This window comes from Dermacentor albipictus, chromosome 7 (genome assembly GCF_038994185.2).
Source record: "Dermacentor albipictus isolate Rhodes 1998 colony chromosome 7, USDA_Dalb.pri_finalv2, whole genome shotgun sequence".
NCBI classification, from domain to species: domain Eukaryota; kingdom Metazoa; phylum Arthropoda; class Arachnida; order Ixodida; family Ixodidae; genus Dermacentor; species Dermacentor albipictus.
Window position 1 is genome coordinate 36,789,817 of NC_091827.1, and position 15,417 is coordinate 36,805,233.

At 49.4% G+C, this 15,417-nt stretch overlaps 1 protein-coding gene across 4 annotated transcripts in view; it reads left to right on the plus strand.

Moving 5' to 3' along the window:
• pros (homeobox protein prospero) overlaps window positions 1-15,417 on the plus strand; it is a 250,832-nt gene that overhangs the window by 117,319 nt on the left and 118,096 nt on the right. Inside the window, exon 1 of one of the 4 annotated variants that reach the window (XM_065436664.1) lies at window positions 2,715-2,863. The exons of the other annotated variants lie outside the window; for them this stretch is intronic. The gene's annotated coding sequence lies outside the window, so the exon portion shown is untranslated. Of the gene's footprint in view, window positions 1-2,714; window positions 2,864-15,417 lie in introns of those variants that run through there. 4 annotated transcript variants of the gene reach the window in all.

Genomic DNA, 15,417 nt, shown 5'->3' on the forward strand with positions numbered 1-15,417 from the left:
GTGGCAGGTTGCCGTCGAAGTCAAACCGCGTACTCTGTGCACACTTCCAATTAAGTCCTGTGTATCATCGCGCTATCTATCTCTCACCTACAGGTAACAACCGGAACACCAGCTCGCTATATCAGTAGCCGAGCGTCGTTCATTCCTTTGTTCTTGTTTTAGTCCGCAATTTCGCGCCACCCCAAAGCTATCGGCCGTTAATTTGATCGCGCTTCTTCTAGTTACGCATAGTCGTTTACTTCATCTCCTTTATCGGGATAAGTTTAGACGAGCGCTTTTTTTTTGTTTTACTTATTTGACACGCTCTACACGCCCGTTCAGGGAATCGAGTTAAGGGTCTGCTAGGATGCCATTACGAGAACGAAAAGCGTTTACTTTTCGCAGTGGCGATTATCGCGAATGACGTTAATCGCGATAGTAATAAACGACACCCGAGCGAGGTCGCAGCCCTCGGTTGCCTGCCTGATAAGTCATGACCATCCGCATTTGAGGAGCTCCTTGCGGGAAAGTCACGTGGGTCTCGTGTGCGGGAGTTTGAGTTTCGAAGGAGCTAGGTGAAGGTCACGATACCTACAATATTGAGAATTATGTCGCTGTCTACCATTGTTGATTGCGTGCTTAATCAATTAGTTAGTTAGTTAGTTAGTTAGTTAGTTAGTTAGTTAGTTAGTTAGTTAGTTAGTTAGTTAGTTAGTTAGTTAGTTAGTTAGTTAGTTAGTTAGTTCATCAATCTTGGGTCTATAATGTAATCAACGTCTAGTATAGAGGACAAGGGTACGTGTTTCCTTGAGTCCGACTATTCAACGGTGTCTTCAATTTACTACACAGTTTTGCTTGAGAAAGAGGAATAATTAAGATGAGATTCCTTAATTGTGGTGTTTTTTTTATTGATATGATATAAGGAGATGTTGACGCACAATTTAAGGCGCCGGCTACTCCTTATCTCTCGAATGGTTCCATCATACGACATACGGGGTTTCAAGATTACACATGAAATAATCTTTTCACGGAAGCACCAGGACTTATCACGCAACGTGTTCACAGAAACACTATGACACACATCATCATTAGCGGAACTAATCGGCTCATCTCGGAATGCCGAGCAGCGTATTGAATGCCTCCTGTTGCGACAGCTGTAGAAATCGGCCACTCCAGTGCCTTCCACACCAAAGCTCTCGGTAGTCCACGCGAACCAGTATGGACGCAAGCAACCGCTTCACTGCGTCGCAGCGGGGTCAGCGATAGAAGCAAAGAACATGCTGGATCGTTTCCTTGCAGTTGCTTCAAGTATAGCACAGAAAGCGGCGTCGATGCCGGCTGTGTTAGGCCAACGTTGTCGGATGTATACGTTGCCAATGTGGGCCCAACGTCGAGGTAATGTTGGCCCGGCTGTCATTGTTGTTTGATGCCGCCGTCACTGAATGTAATGTAAGCCACTCTAGCACAGACACGGGTAGCCTCATATTAGCCTCTATGCATGAGCGCGAATAAAAGGGGCCCGAGAGCTCAATTATTCACATATCCGTATGAAGAAAAGAGACAAGCCGACAAACCATATGCTCTGGGACCTGCTTTTGTATACTTGTGTAAGCACGTGTTCCCCTTATGAAAGAAATAAACTGGCGCTGAAACCATAGGAGAAATTAACTGTTGTGTGTGTTTAACTGTAGACGCAAATAAAGCACTTGGAAATGAAAGTTGGAAATAAGAGTGGAAACTAACTTGCAGCAACTCGGACTCGAACCCCCACCCCCCACCCCATATTGCGCATTACGAGCGCGGTGAATTAAGCTACCCCGGCGGCCATCCTCCTACCTATATGCATTGTTGGGCGTTTTTCTGGGTGCACGAAATTAGCGCCGGGAATGTCAGCCAGCGCCTCTCGCGGCGACAGCGGCGGACGCTGGACGCCATTTCAACCGCAGGCGTCGCCGCACTAGGTCTATTTGGGATCAGGTAACTGGCCAATCAGGCTTCTCTTTCAGGCTCGCGTTCCTAAAGTCAGTAAAACTGAGCTATGCCTATCCGTAAGGGTTACGAATTAATCAGCGCGGCGACTCACAACAACTTCGAAGCGCGCCGGTTCGACCTCGTGACATTTCAAAGACCGGCAGAAGCGGGAAAATACTAAAAAAAAAACGAAAAGGAGGACGAGTGGACAGCTTTTACGAACAGTGTTTGCCACGATCCACAGGGGACCCCCCCATTCTTCGGCTCTTCCCCCAAACCTGCGTGCGCTGGAGGATGCTGGCTCGGGGCACCGCATTCTATTCGGTGGGTACAGCGCGTCTTATCTGGCTGGGTCTCCCCTTATCAGCCAGCTCATTGGCGATCGTCGAAGAATCCGTGCGCAACATATACATGCGACACACGCGCATCCGCGCACGCGAAAGGAGGGGGAAAAGGACGCGGCCCTCGCCCGGCCTTTTTTCCCTTCCCCGTTCCTTTGGTCAATTACGCGCTCTGCCTTTTGTTCGGAGAACCGTGCCGCCGCCAATAACGCGGGGAGTCCGTCTTTCGGACCATTCTCCTTGCTCGCCTCCCCCCCCCCCACCTCCTCCCCGTCCCGGACACCACCTCTCCTTCGAGGTTTTAACGTTAGGCGGCGCCTTCGGACACGGTGATCGCGGCTCCACCTTATCGGCGACTGCAGGAGCGTGACATATATACGGTCGCGATGCGAGGCCGGCCTCAATCTCGGCCCTAAATGAATCTCAAAGCGCGTCGCGACCCCGTGAAGATGTTCGCGCCTTCGGAACTGCCCCCCTTCGACCGCTGAAGTCCGCAAGTCTGTGTCGCCTGTTCGTCCAAGTGCCCTTTGCCGCATAGCCTCTGTGAGCAACTGTGAAGCTGTTCGTCAAACGTAAGTGTTGCTTGATGCAGTGTCGCTGAGCGGAAATACGGGCACTAAGAAACGGAATGGACAGGACGGACGGTCACTTACAGCTGAAGTTTAACGAAGGGTTTTACTTTGATGGATGCACCAACTGGTCCTACCGTCTATGTTTCAAGTGTTGCTTTTGCGACTTGTCATCGGTGGTAATTAGGAGTGTGGTCAACGGATTCTCACCCATGGAGGACGGCGGAAGGATTCGACAGAAAGGCTTAGGGTTCATTGCAGGAAGTGCGAAACTTTGAAGTTCTGACTGCAGTGACCGCGGTACTGTCATCTGCACTCTTCCTAAGCGCTAGCGTTATGTAAGGAAGAACGCCATGGTCGAGATTCCGTTGTACATATTAGGGCATTAAATACTCGCACAAAAGCGGCGGCTTCCTTAGACTCAAGATGGACGGAGCGTGTATATATAACGCGTATTCTTACCGTCTTATCCTTTATGCCTCGCAGATTATGTTTGTGTTTCTGAAGAGTGTTTTTTTTTCACGAAAGACGTCCGTTGCTATGTGTAACTTGTTATGTGGCGGTCACTGCGTTTGCAAAAAGGTCCGAATAATCGAAAGCCGAGGCATGTGGTTCAGAAGACTGACCGCGTTGACCTCGCTTGTTCACATTTAGCACAGGGTAATTCGTGAAGAATTACATGCTCACAATTTCCTTACATCAGCCGATATACGCCAATGAACCGAATGGTGATTGAGAATTTCAATGACTTGGGTAGTCTTTATCATGTTTGTCTGCGTCCACAAGCACAGCGAAGATTATATATATATATATATATATATATATATATATATATATATATATATATATATATATATATATATATATATATATATATATATATATATATATATATATATATACAGTCCTCAGCATTAAGGCTGTCACATATTACAGATGAGCACATTGAGCCTCGGCTGCGCAGCCTCATTTTCGGACACGATCTTTTTGAATGGCGAAAAAAAAAAGCAAGCATCATAATGTTTTGCAGTTGGGTACAGAGTTTGAAAGCAAATAGTGTTGACTGCGTGATGGCACAGCAAATACGAATGAGGCGAGCAAATATTACAGATGACCCAATAATTATCAGAGTCCTCCTAAGGGCTCGAAGTTATAACTCCCTGTAAACCTCTCCTTTACTTTTCTCTGAGTGTCGTGATGGACCAAGACGATCTCCGACACTTCGACGAAGGATTGAGCGTACGTGAAAGTGCAAATATTTACCACCGCGATCCGTGATACCGCCAGTATGCAAAGCTTAATTTTCGTTCGCCACATGTGTCGAACGAATGTTACCGACGTACCTCCGTGGCTTTTAAGTGGCTCTCCTTTGGAGACTCGTAGGATTCAAAGTGGCCACCGTCCACAGTGCGGACTTGCTCCCCTACGAAACCGCACGAAATAGGGACGAGGACGCGTCGCATGCACTGTAAAATAATCTACACACTAAAGAGTGAAAGGGTGTAAATGTGTCTATAACTCCCACCCTTAGGGTGTTATCTATATAACGGACACCCTGATGGTGTGGGTTATAGACACATTTACACCCTTTTTCACTTTTTAGGGTGTAAACTATTTTACAGTGTGCCTATAAAGCTGTGGTTTTTGAAGAACCCATCAGCATCGTCTTCAGACTTCTGGGTCCAAGTTCACAAGCCTACACAGTTAAGCACGACATCGTGGGTCCGACTACCGGCGGCGCTTGCCGCATTTCTACGCTGGCGAAATAAAAAAAAGGCAAAAAAGGAGAAGAAAAATCGCTCGTTTACTTGGGTTTAAATGCACGGGAAACAAACCCCGCGGATGGTCGAAATTAATCCGGAGTGCTCCTCTGCGCTGTCTGTCACATCTGTAATCTTGCTTTACCGCCCGTTAAACCCCATTAATCAATCAGTTCACAAAGCTTGTCGTTCGCTAGAACAACTTGTTACTGGTCAGCCCCACTTGCTGATCGTATAATCGCTATTGTGATTGGCCAGCGCCTGTATTATCCCCCGCCCCCCCCCCCCCCTTTTCTTTACGAAATGCCTTTTAGCATACACTCTAAGCGTGGTAAGTTGATAACCGTGAACATTTTGTCATTTTTTGTGCGTCAGTTGCTCCCTCTGCCATGCTAAATACCGGAAAGAGTCGCTAGGGCGTTTTTGGTTATTAATCGATAGGTCTGAGCGTAGCATCGACATTATTAAATTTTTGCAGTTCCATTACACACACAACTGTAACGTCAGGCGTCGCGCCAGACACGCTCTAACTATAGGCAAGTGGTGCGCCGCTGATACATATGGTTAATTAAATTAAATTCTGAGGTTTCTACTCGCCAAAACCACCATGTGATTACGAGGCACGCCGTAGGTAGGGGACTGCAGATCCAAGTTGACCACCTGGAGTTTCTTATTATTATGTTTTTGTGTGTATGTGTGTGCGTAAAGCACACACACAACTCACAGTACGCGGGTGTCTCTGCCTGTCGCCTCCATCGAGAATGCGGCCGCCGTGGCCGGGATTATTTATTTATTTATTTACAGTACACCCTGCAGCGCCGAAGCATTATAGCAGGGGTGTGGGTACAACATGAAGTGACTAGCACGAGAATATAATCACACAAAAGGGAGGGATGACAACGGAGCAATGCATCGCCCTTCGAACTTAGCAGCGTAACTCGAAAGCGACTACGCCGCGGGTGACACACATTGTTGGCTACCGCAAACTTTACTTTTATGCGTGTGTAAGCTCCAGGCTTTCACACTATACTTTAGCTATCGCGCCATAACATTGTCGCAACTAACTGCCGAAGGAGAAATCGCTCCGTTCTCGTGCTGGCACTCGTACGTTAATAAACGCAGCGTGAAGCAGGACAGAGGGAGACAGGAAGGACGAGGACGAGCGTCCTTTCCGTGTCCCTCTGTCCTGCATCGCGCTGTGCTGTACATGACATTATGGAAAACGAACTAGCCAAAAACCACTACCCTTCTACGGCACTATGAGTGGGCCCGGTGCCCCGACCGTCTTGGCTCACACTAAGCGCATTGATGTGAGTTCTTTACCGCATTATGCCCTGTAAATTTGCCGCCGAAGGCGCCTGTATCTTAAAACATTAAGTTTAGTGCAAATTAGTATCTTACAAGCGCTTTACGATTACGTAACACGAACAGTACAGGTTGCCTGTAAAGCTGCCTTTAAATATACGTGTCCATTTAAACAAAAAAGTTGCGCGGTCGCTTTGCAAAGGCTTTGCGAATACGGCCGATGCACCACTTTTCAATGATATTTCAATGAAATTTCAATGAAAACGGGTAACCGCGTCGTCGCCTCTGTTTTACTGAACTTTCACCGCGTAGCCGTGCTAGCAATTATGGTGCATGCTTGTGGGGCTATAGCCGGATCGCCTTGAAACCGCTCTGTCCGTCCTGCCATGTTCTGACATGTCCTGCCATGTCCTGCCTGTCCTGACGTGTATGTCCCGCTTCGCGAAAAATTGGGCGCCGCGTTTTCGTAATTCATCGTCCCGATTCCGGACAGGCGTTCCCTAAGCGAGCGTTCCGTATATGCCAATCTATCAATTTCACGCTTGCCGTGCCATTCATACGGAAAATACATGCCGTGTTTACAGAATCGTCGTGGATTACGTAAAAAAAAAGCTTTCAGAGGAGATACGGAAAACGGAAGCAATTAGAGAGTTTTGGTTTGGCCAGATAAAGTATTACCTTTCACGGAATAACGGGCTACTAGAAACATAAGCGGCTGTAGCCACGCTCGCAGCGCCATCTTCTGGCTCAGAGATTAAACCGGGGGGGGGGGAGGGGGGGGACGGACCCCGAGTTATTATCGCAGGGTCCTTCGGTATCTTATCTGCTGGTGTAAAGCGCCGGCACTGACGTGTTCGTCAACACGCTGTCATTGAAGCGAGAACACCCGCATGACACACACACAAAAAAAAACGTTTCTAACACGTTGTGCTTGGGGAAAGCATCGCAAGATGTCGGCTAATAGGATCGCAAATTGTGCCAGTTGATGCCGAGTCAGGTGGTGTTGTAAAAAATTATATATATATATATTTAATAAGACGTCACCACCTACCGGCGTTCCTACTACCGTCTTTGTTTACTGCAACCTATAGTAGCCCGTAAAAGGTTATAACTCTACACGCGCTAGATAAAGTTTTCTAATATTGGACTGGCGTACAATATAATCTCATAGATGGGAGAGTGATCTAATAGCGCTACGACAGTGGGTCTCTGATCGAAGCGACGAAAACCGTTTTTGGAATGGCGATTTCGTATAAGCCATCGCAGCAGAGGGTGACGAAGGCACTACTGCAGCTTTTTATGGATCTACGTACCTAGCTGCATGAACGGCTTTGTTCTATATCGGTGTTCATTGTGTACTGCGCGTGAACCTTGACTTTGATGGTGCCTGCGGTGATCGTGACCGTCTCTCTCTCTCTCGACTTCTCGTCTTTCTACCTCCTCGGTCCCTCATTGTAAGGTAGCGAGCTCGATTACTTTTATTGCTGCGGCACTTATACGAACGCTCGAGGCATATTTGCGCCGTCGGCGTTGCCGTGCTGTCCCGGTATCGACGGCGCACGCGCGGTCTGCGCGCGCAGGGCCAGAAGGCCTCCAGAGACACCAAGTGCGCAATTGGCTCCAACAGCGACGGAAGCCGAGTGGACGCGCGGCGTCATGCTATGCCCATTCGGCTCTGCCGGAGCCTGCAGTGGCTCTTGGCAAAAGGTGTCATCGAACGAGTTCTTTAAATTACGGGGTTTTACGTGCCAAAACCACTTTCTGATTATGAGGCACGCCGTAGTGGAGGACTCCGGAAATTTCGACCACCTGGGGTTCTTTAACGTGCACCTAAATCCAAGTACACGGGTGTTTTCGCATTTCGCCCCCATCGAAACGCGGCCGCCGTGGCCGGGATTCGATCCCGCGACCTCGTGCTCAGCAGCCTTACACCATAGCCACTGAGCAACCACGGCTGGTAACGAGTTCTTAAAGACAATTTTCAGCACCTGTCGGGACAGCGTTCTTGCTGACCGCATATCCACACATATATGTATCCGCACCGTGGCTCATGCCTGAGCGGAACGCAGCGTAAACATAAAGCTAAGTTTGTGCAATATCCTATTTCGTTAGACGTTGACAAATGCCCTCGACGGTTTTCCTTCGCTCTCATCTCAGGCACCAATGAGGTGCGACGCCTAGCTATAATAACGCCGCGGGCTCGCTGCTCGTCAGAAAACGTTCCGAGACGCCTTCAGACCAAGGCTAAACCTTGGTACTCGATTTCAATGCTTCGCCTTCGGACGAAACATCCAATTTCTGCTCTCGTTAACTTTCCCTGCCTTTCTACTCTCTTTCGTCTCTCTTTCTCTCTCCCTCTTTTATAGCGCTGCTGCTTCACTTGTGTTTCCAAGTCTCTCTCTTTCCCGCACTTTCTTGCTGTCCACTCTCCGCCGCCACGGAGGAAAGTAAACGACAGGATGGGAGCATACCGCAACGCGATTGAAGCCAAACCTGTTGGGCCAACACGTGGTCGCTCGTCAAAGTGCGCGGTTGGTTTTAGTGTCCCCCGCTCTGCAGGCGAGAGCCACGGCACGGCAGCTGAACAAGCGCGCACCGAATAAATAGCTAAGGTTAAGCCCAGGATGCGAAGCATACTAGCCTTTATTTTAGTTGTTACGCGTAGCATATTGCAATCACTCAGTTCAGCCCTTGGGCGCGGCCGGGCAGCCACCGTTTAACCACGTGACGTGACGTCACGACAGCCGGAGGAAAAGCTGGGCCCCAACTCGCGCGTTCGCGCGCGGCCGCAGCCATCACCTGACTCCCGCTCCTCCCGCTAGGGGCGCTGCGCAGGCGCGTGACGTCACGGTCACGCGCCGGCGAGCGCCTCCGCTTTTGCAGCTGTTATGACGTCAGATGGTAGCTACGCGGCCGCGCGCGGCGCAGCAAGGAAGAGCGTGGTTGTGCGGCTAGCATGCTTCGCATAAAAACTACTTGCATAGCTACTGGGACACCAAACGTCTCGGCAAATCTCAACATTCTTCCTCCGTGATCTCGATTCAAGGGCTAACGTGTTGGGCCACCACTGTGGCTTCACGGAGCTCCGTTCGCTTGCCAAGGCTGGCTGCCTGACGTCATGCTCCCTCCCACCCCTCCCCCATTTTTTTCCCCTTCCGCCATGTCCTCTGCAGTGTTCGGCGCTGTAAGCCGCTCCCCGAAGGCGGGGATTTCTTTTTACCTTTTTTTTTTAAACTCTCGAATACCGTGACATACGTCGCCCAGAACATCGCCGTTCTCGCCGCCCTTGCTTGTAAAGCCCGACCGCATCAGTTCGCCTCGCGGAGTGTACAGGTTGGCGCACAGGTGTTTTTGTTCGAGCGTGTCCAAGTTTTGAGTCACCTTGAGAGTGCGCCGGTACGAATCGCCTCAGAGAGGAAGTGATGCGGCAACGACCTCAAGATCGGAGCCACGTAAAAAAAAAGAAAAAGAAAAAAGGCAGAAAAAAGAAACAACCCAGATGGTCTGGGTCGTCAACGGAAGTATATACACTTTATGCGCTTACAACTCTTGAGCAGGCATGCGCTGCGCGCTAAAGCTGTGTGCATCCGTCGCATCGAAGAAAAAAGAAAACAAAAGAAACGAAAAAAATATCAAAGAGCGCTTTGTAAGCGATCGCCTTTTTGAGCAGCAGTTTGCCGATCTTGAATCGAGGTAACTGTAGAAAGAAAAAAAAAAGGGAACTGCCGTTTTACTGGTTACCGCGGTGTAGAATAATTTATACCTTTAAAGGTGAGTAATGTTGTAAATCGATCCATAACTCTCCCTTGCAGCCTTTCTGGGTGTAAGGCTCTGAGTTATATACCCATTTACACCCTTACTGACTTCTAAGTGAGTGAGTGAAAACTTTATTCTAAATGTCCGGCGATTTGGGCGTTGTGGGGCCATGAGCACCCCAGCCTATAGGTGACGGCCTGAAGGGCGTAAAAAAAAATATTTTATCACTGTACAGGGTAGCCGCTATCGACCTGGTCATTCTGTGGACTGCGCAGTACCACTCTCAATGCAACGAACGCTCAAGTGTGTGCGTGTTCGCATCAACTCTTTTATTCTCTACTCCATCACGTAAAAAATGCTGCCTTTTTGGGGTGTAAGGAACTGCATCCCTTTAGCACAGGGACGAAGCGCAGTCTCCCGCTCCCATTATCTGCAATGTGCGCTGCCTTACAGTTACCTTTGATTACAATTTAGTGGTTTCGGTAAACAAAGAATGAGTGCGCTGGAAAAAAAGTGCAGGACAATGACGTCAGCAAGAACAAACAAACAAACAAACAAATTGGTCGGCTACCCTGCAATAGCGCAGGGAGAGGCGGAAAGATGAGAGGGAATAAAGGAGAGAGAGTCATCGAGCACACGCATCACGATACCTCTATAGACTCTGTTAATACCTATATCGAGTAAAAACCTCGTGGAAAGTTTTCCAGCGAGGCATACGGGAGGGAGCGTTGAAATTCGACTTAAACGAACCGTTACTCGCGATGCGTTCATTCAGCTCAGATAGGCCCGACACGTGAACATGCCCTAAGCGGTTCTCAAGTTCAACGCTCACGGAACACCTGTGACGTTTGGAACACCTACCAAGTCGATGCTGTCTCTCGAATACAAATGGGCGTATCCTTTTTCCTCTCCCGCCCGGGGGTACACATCACAAGGTTCACAGCTAGGCCAGCTGGTGGGTGATTAAAAATGTGAAGGAACCAACGAAACCAACCAACGGAGGATACGGCGTCGCTCGCAAACGTTTTGCGCAATACTCAGTTGAAGCCCAACAGGAACTATATGTACTGCGGTCAACGAAACGGGCACTTTGCTATAACGGCTTATCTGTAACGGCTTTTGTAAGGGTATATGCGCACGACCGAGCCCAACACGATGGGGTGTAGTGTAGTCACCGGAGCTTCAGCTCATCTCTATAGGTGCTCTTCTCGTTTTGTGTACACCCTGCTCACCGCTGGTTTACTGAAGTTTAATAAGGACTTCAGGACAGCGGACGTCGTGTCATCTCTGTTTCCGCGCCTCGCACGCCATGTTCCGGCCGCTTTGCCGCGAAACCTCGAAAAAAAAATAAAGAAAGAAAAAGTGCCGTGCGCAGCCCTCTACGCTTCGCCGACTTCCACAAAGGGAGACAACAGACACTCGCGCGCTCTCGCCTCTATTAGCGAATATGGCAGCCGCCCTTTTGCTTTTTTTTTCTTTTTTTTTGCTTCGGCAACGGGCGTGCGACTTCCCCATGCACATGTGCGTTCAGCGATCCTCTCCGGTGGCGCCGCGATATTGTAGAGCGAGCACAAGTCAGGTGCGGCGGGAAGTGTTACATGAAACAAGCCCGCTAGGCTCCTGCTTCCCCCCCCCCCTCCCCGCAGCCCTCCCCTCCCCCCACCTCGTGCGACATATAGTAGTCTTCTTCTCTCTGCCGTTCTTTATTCGTTTCAGCTTAATTGATGGCACATAATGGGATCGAGAATGAACGGTTCGTGCCGGCGGCATCCTCTTTGCGGGCCGAAGCTTGAGTGTGGCGCAGTTTCCTTTACATGTGGGCGCACTGCCAACTGCGCACGCTCGCACGAGGCGCCGTATTAACTTCGTGCAAAAAAAAAAAAAACGACTGTTGACATCCTACGGATGTCCTATACGGAGTTGTAGCCGTCTGTGAGGTTTTCTTTGGAAGAAAAAGCTATTGAGTTTTCATGGTGTACTTTTTGTAGGCGAGTCGTACGCCTTGGACGCCGGCGCTGCAGGTGGCGCTGCTTCCGGACATACGCGTACGTATCGGGCATCTCAAGCGCAGCCGCTGACCGCGACACACACACAAGTGGTAGTTTTCACACACACACACACACACGCACACACACGCACGCACACGCGCGCGCACACACACACACGCACACACACACAAACACACACACACGCACACACACGCGCGCACGCACACACACACATATATGACTTGCTCGAAAACGCTACGCACTACATAGAAGCACACGCATGCTTTACTAGTCAGTGTTGTGAAGTCACGATTCCGTGCGGCCACGAAGGTTCCATGGGTGGTGCCCTGCCAGGTGCCGGGAGATAGAAAGGTCCCGAGCGACGTTTATGAGATGAGAAAAGGATTATATTCAAATTTACACGGTTGAGTTTTACAAAACGCGGCTCCAGCGATCAGAGCACACTGCATGCTTGATTCTTTGCATGTCCGAGCGTCCCTCTCCTCACAGCCGCCCGGATTATTTCCGTTTATTTCCCTCTTTCCCTCATCGAGGGAACTCACTGGACGTTTATGAGATGAGAAAAGGATTATATTCAAATTTACACGGTTGAGTTTTACAAAACACGGCTCCAGCTATCAGAGCACACTACATGCTTGATTCTTTGCATGTCCGAGCGTCCCTCTCCTCACAGCCATCCGTATCCGCTTTTTATGCCGTTTATTTCCTTCTTTTCCTCGTCGAGGAAATTCACTGGCCAATCACAAAGGCCGAACCGTTCACCACCTCCCGTTCCCCAACGTCCCACCCTTTTCGGTGGCACTCCTGTCTCCAACGTTGCACAACACGAGACAGCCACGTGTCAAACTGTGACCCGGCCGTCGACTCCTTTCCCCCGCAGTTCTCGACAGTGAACCTGTCATCAATCGGTGGCCTCTTCGTGACGGTCAGGAGCGTGCGACACGTTGTTGTCTTGAAGCGAGCTGCCATTTCTGGGCGCTCGAAAAGCCGAAGATGTGACTGCCCGTCCGTAAGACTCGGGTGACGCTGATTGAGCTGCCTTGGGTGAACGATGAGGCGTGATCAACACCCGTGGTAGCCTCGTGTCTGCCGGTGAAGCATCATTGAAGAAGAAGAAGAAGAAGAATTTTATTTATTCACTCAAGAAAATAAAATCACAGTAACAAGATATACAGAAGGAGGTCCCAAAGCGCAAGGCTGTAGGGGGACCTCCTGTTCTAATTAGAAAGATCAAAACAAGTTAGGTTACACCAAACGCAGCAAAGTTTTAAAGTTGTCTACAAATAATTACACATGACAGCAAAGGAACCGAAACATGATAGTACAAAGAATGGCGTTATGAACAAATAAAAGTAACAAAACAATTCAGGTTAATGCAAATACAGCAAATACAGCAAACTGAAAACATGGCATAACACTGTACAGAATTACATAATGTACTGAATTTTTCTGAGGTATCGCCAGACGCGAGAGCACGCAAGATGCGCACGACGCGTATAAAACATTTTGATCAAGTCGTTTATTTTTTCTCGATGCGCTGAGTTAGAATAAATAAAAAGCTGAACAATCATTGACGCACGCCTCTGCAGAGACTTGAACCACAGGCCAAGCCGTATTAAGGTGAAGCGGTGAAGTGAAGGCGTGAACATCAAAAGCCGTCTTGCAGGCACGCGTTTTTTTGTAGCTACGGCCCGCTGCTGCAGGCGACGCCGTGTGGTGCTTGATAGAGTGGTTGATGAACGTACTACGACCGAACTTTGCTCTCGCTCTAATATGTACCTGCAAAAAAAATGTGTTTCCTCATACTTATCTGAGATATGCGCAAGGCTCTCTACGCAGCTTTCTGTAGCATCTCTTCGTAGAGGCGACCGATTTACGCCCATCACTTATTCGCAAGGCTGTCACGACTACAACCGCTCCCGTACACTTCGATGAACGGTTGATACGAGCATCCCCTGTGTAACAGAACGGCGGGAAGTGACACCAAACCCGTTCATCTACGACTTCTCGCGACGCTTAAAGTACCCGGCTCGCGCTGTGGAACCACTTGATTCTCAAGTACTAACAATACTAATAAATGTAATGAGCCAAACACTAGCTCAAATAATATCAAAATGCTCCATCGGCTTGTGCGTGGTCGTTCCCCCCACCCTTTATCTCCCCACAGTCTGGCGCCCCCCGCCCCAACGATCTTCCAGTATAGTCTCTCATTGCAGTGACCACAGCAGAGTGGCGCCGCCCATCGACTGAAACGGTCATTGCGCTTCGATAAGGCGTCCCTGGCGGTGGCTTGCGATAAAACACTCGCTTGAGACATACGCTCCCACTCCAGTGCCTTCGCACGGGCGCCGAAAGCGTCAGATTACGCAACACTTCGGGAATCGTCGAGCAGCGTTACTGAAGAGTAGTGACCACGTCACTCGAGAAGCGGCGCTACCTTCCACGACGCTGCCTCCCAAATCGTCACCTATGGGATACGTGACGACTTGTCAAGGGGATGCCAGTAAATCGTCATCGTCGTCATCATCGCCCTCTTGCCCCCTCTCGTTTCATAAGGGCTGCCCCGTATCGAGAATTCATTCATATGCCTAAATATATCTATGTATATATATTCATTCAACGCAGTAAAATATTAGCTTTGAGTCTTTTCTGTGCTGCCTAAAAAATGTTCGTGCTAATCTGCCCCTTGCATCACCAAACCACCTGAGGGTGACGAGAAGGCAATTCTGCGAGACGAAGTCTAAGTATACCAGCGACACCTCCTGCTAGTTCGAAATGCCGTTTTCTCTTCGACAGGCCCACAGAAAAGTCTTGACGATGGCTACTCTTTTTCACATGGCCGTGGCAGCCGCCGCAGGTGTGGGTACAAAGACAGCGTAGGCTCGATATCGGACCAACGTTGGCCAATTGAGAGACATGATGGCGCCACATCGGATTTACGTTCGCTCTACTTCCAGTGCTGCTAGAAGTATGCGTCCGCAAGTTTAACCCATGCAGGGTAACCGACTGGCTACTCTGCAGCGGAAGTACGGAGTAGACAGGCTGAATGGGAAGAAAGCGACGAAGGGAAGGTGTGTGCTTGAAACACGAAGGACCGCGCGCAGCAACTGTGATAACTGAATTCTCACTGCCTCAAGAAGTCGAATGACACTCGAGATACCATTCGATACAATTCGAGATACCATTCGCGCAGATGTCGGTGAGGTCGAATTGTCCTAAAATTCTGCCGCTCAACGATGAGCGACTGTCCAGTCTGAAAGCATCCCAGACACAATCATCATTTTAAGTGCCAAACGAACAAGGGGCAAGCCTTTACCTTTTCGGGCCTTAACTGATGGCAAAACTGGCGTTTCAGCACGAGTGAATGACTGAGCATGTGGAATGCGCTGTGGTCCCTTATCGCTGAGATACCGATTCAAGCAGGGTCTACGAAAGTTATCCGCGAGCAAAACCCAAGATGAGCTAGCACACGTAAGGCGTGCTCTGCACGCTACTAAGGGATGGCGAAATGCTTATCTACCACCTCTGGACGGCGATAAGGCAGCAGTGAACTTTCGTATGCTGTGTCAAGTTATCGCTTATCCGGCATCCTTCGCACCATTGTCTCTTCACTGAGAACGTCCCGCAGCGATCGCTTAATTTGCGCCAATTACAAGTCCACAGCAATCAACGAGGATAAGGTTCGACACGGTGTGCGAACAAGAAAAAGAACAAGTGCACCCGGAGA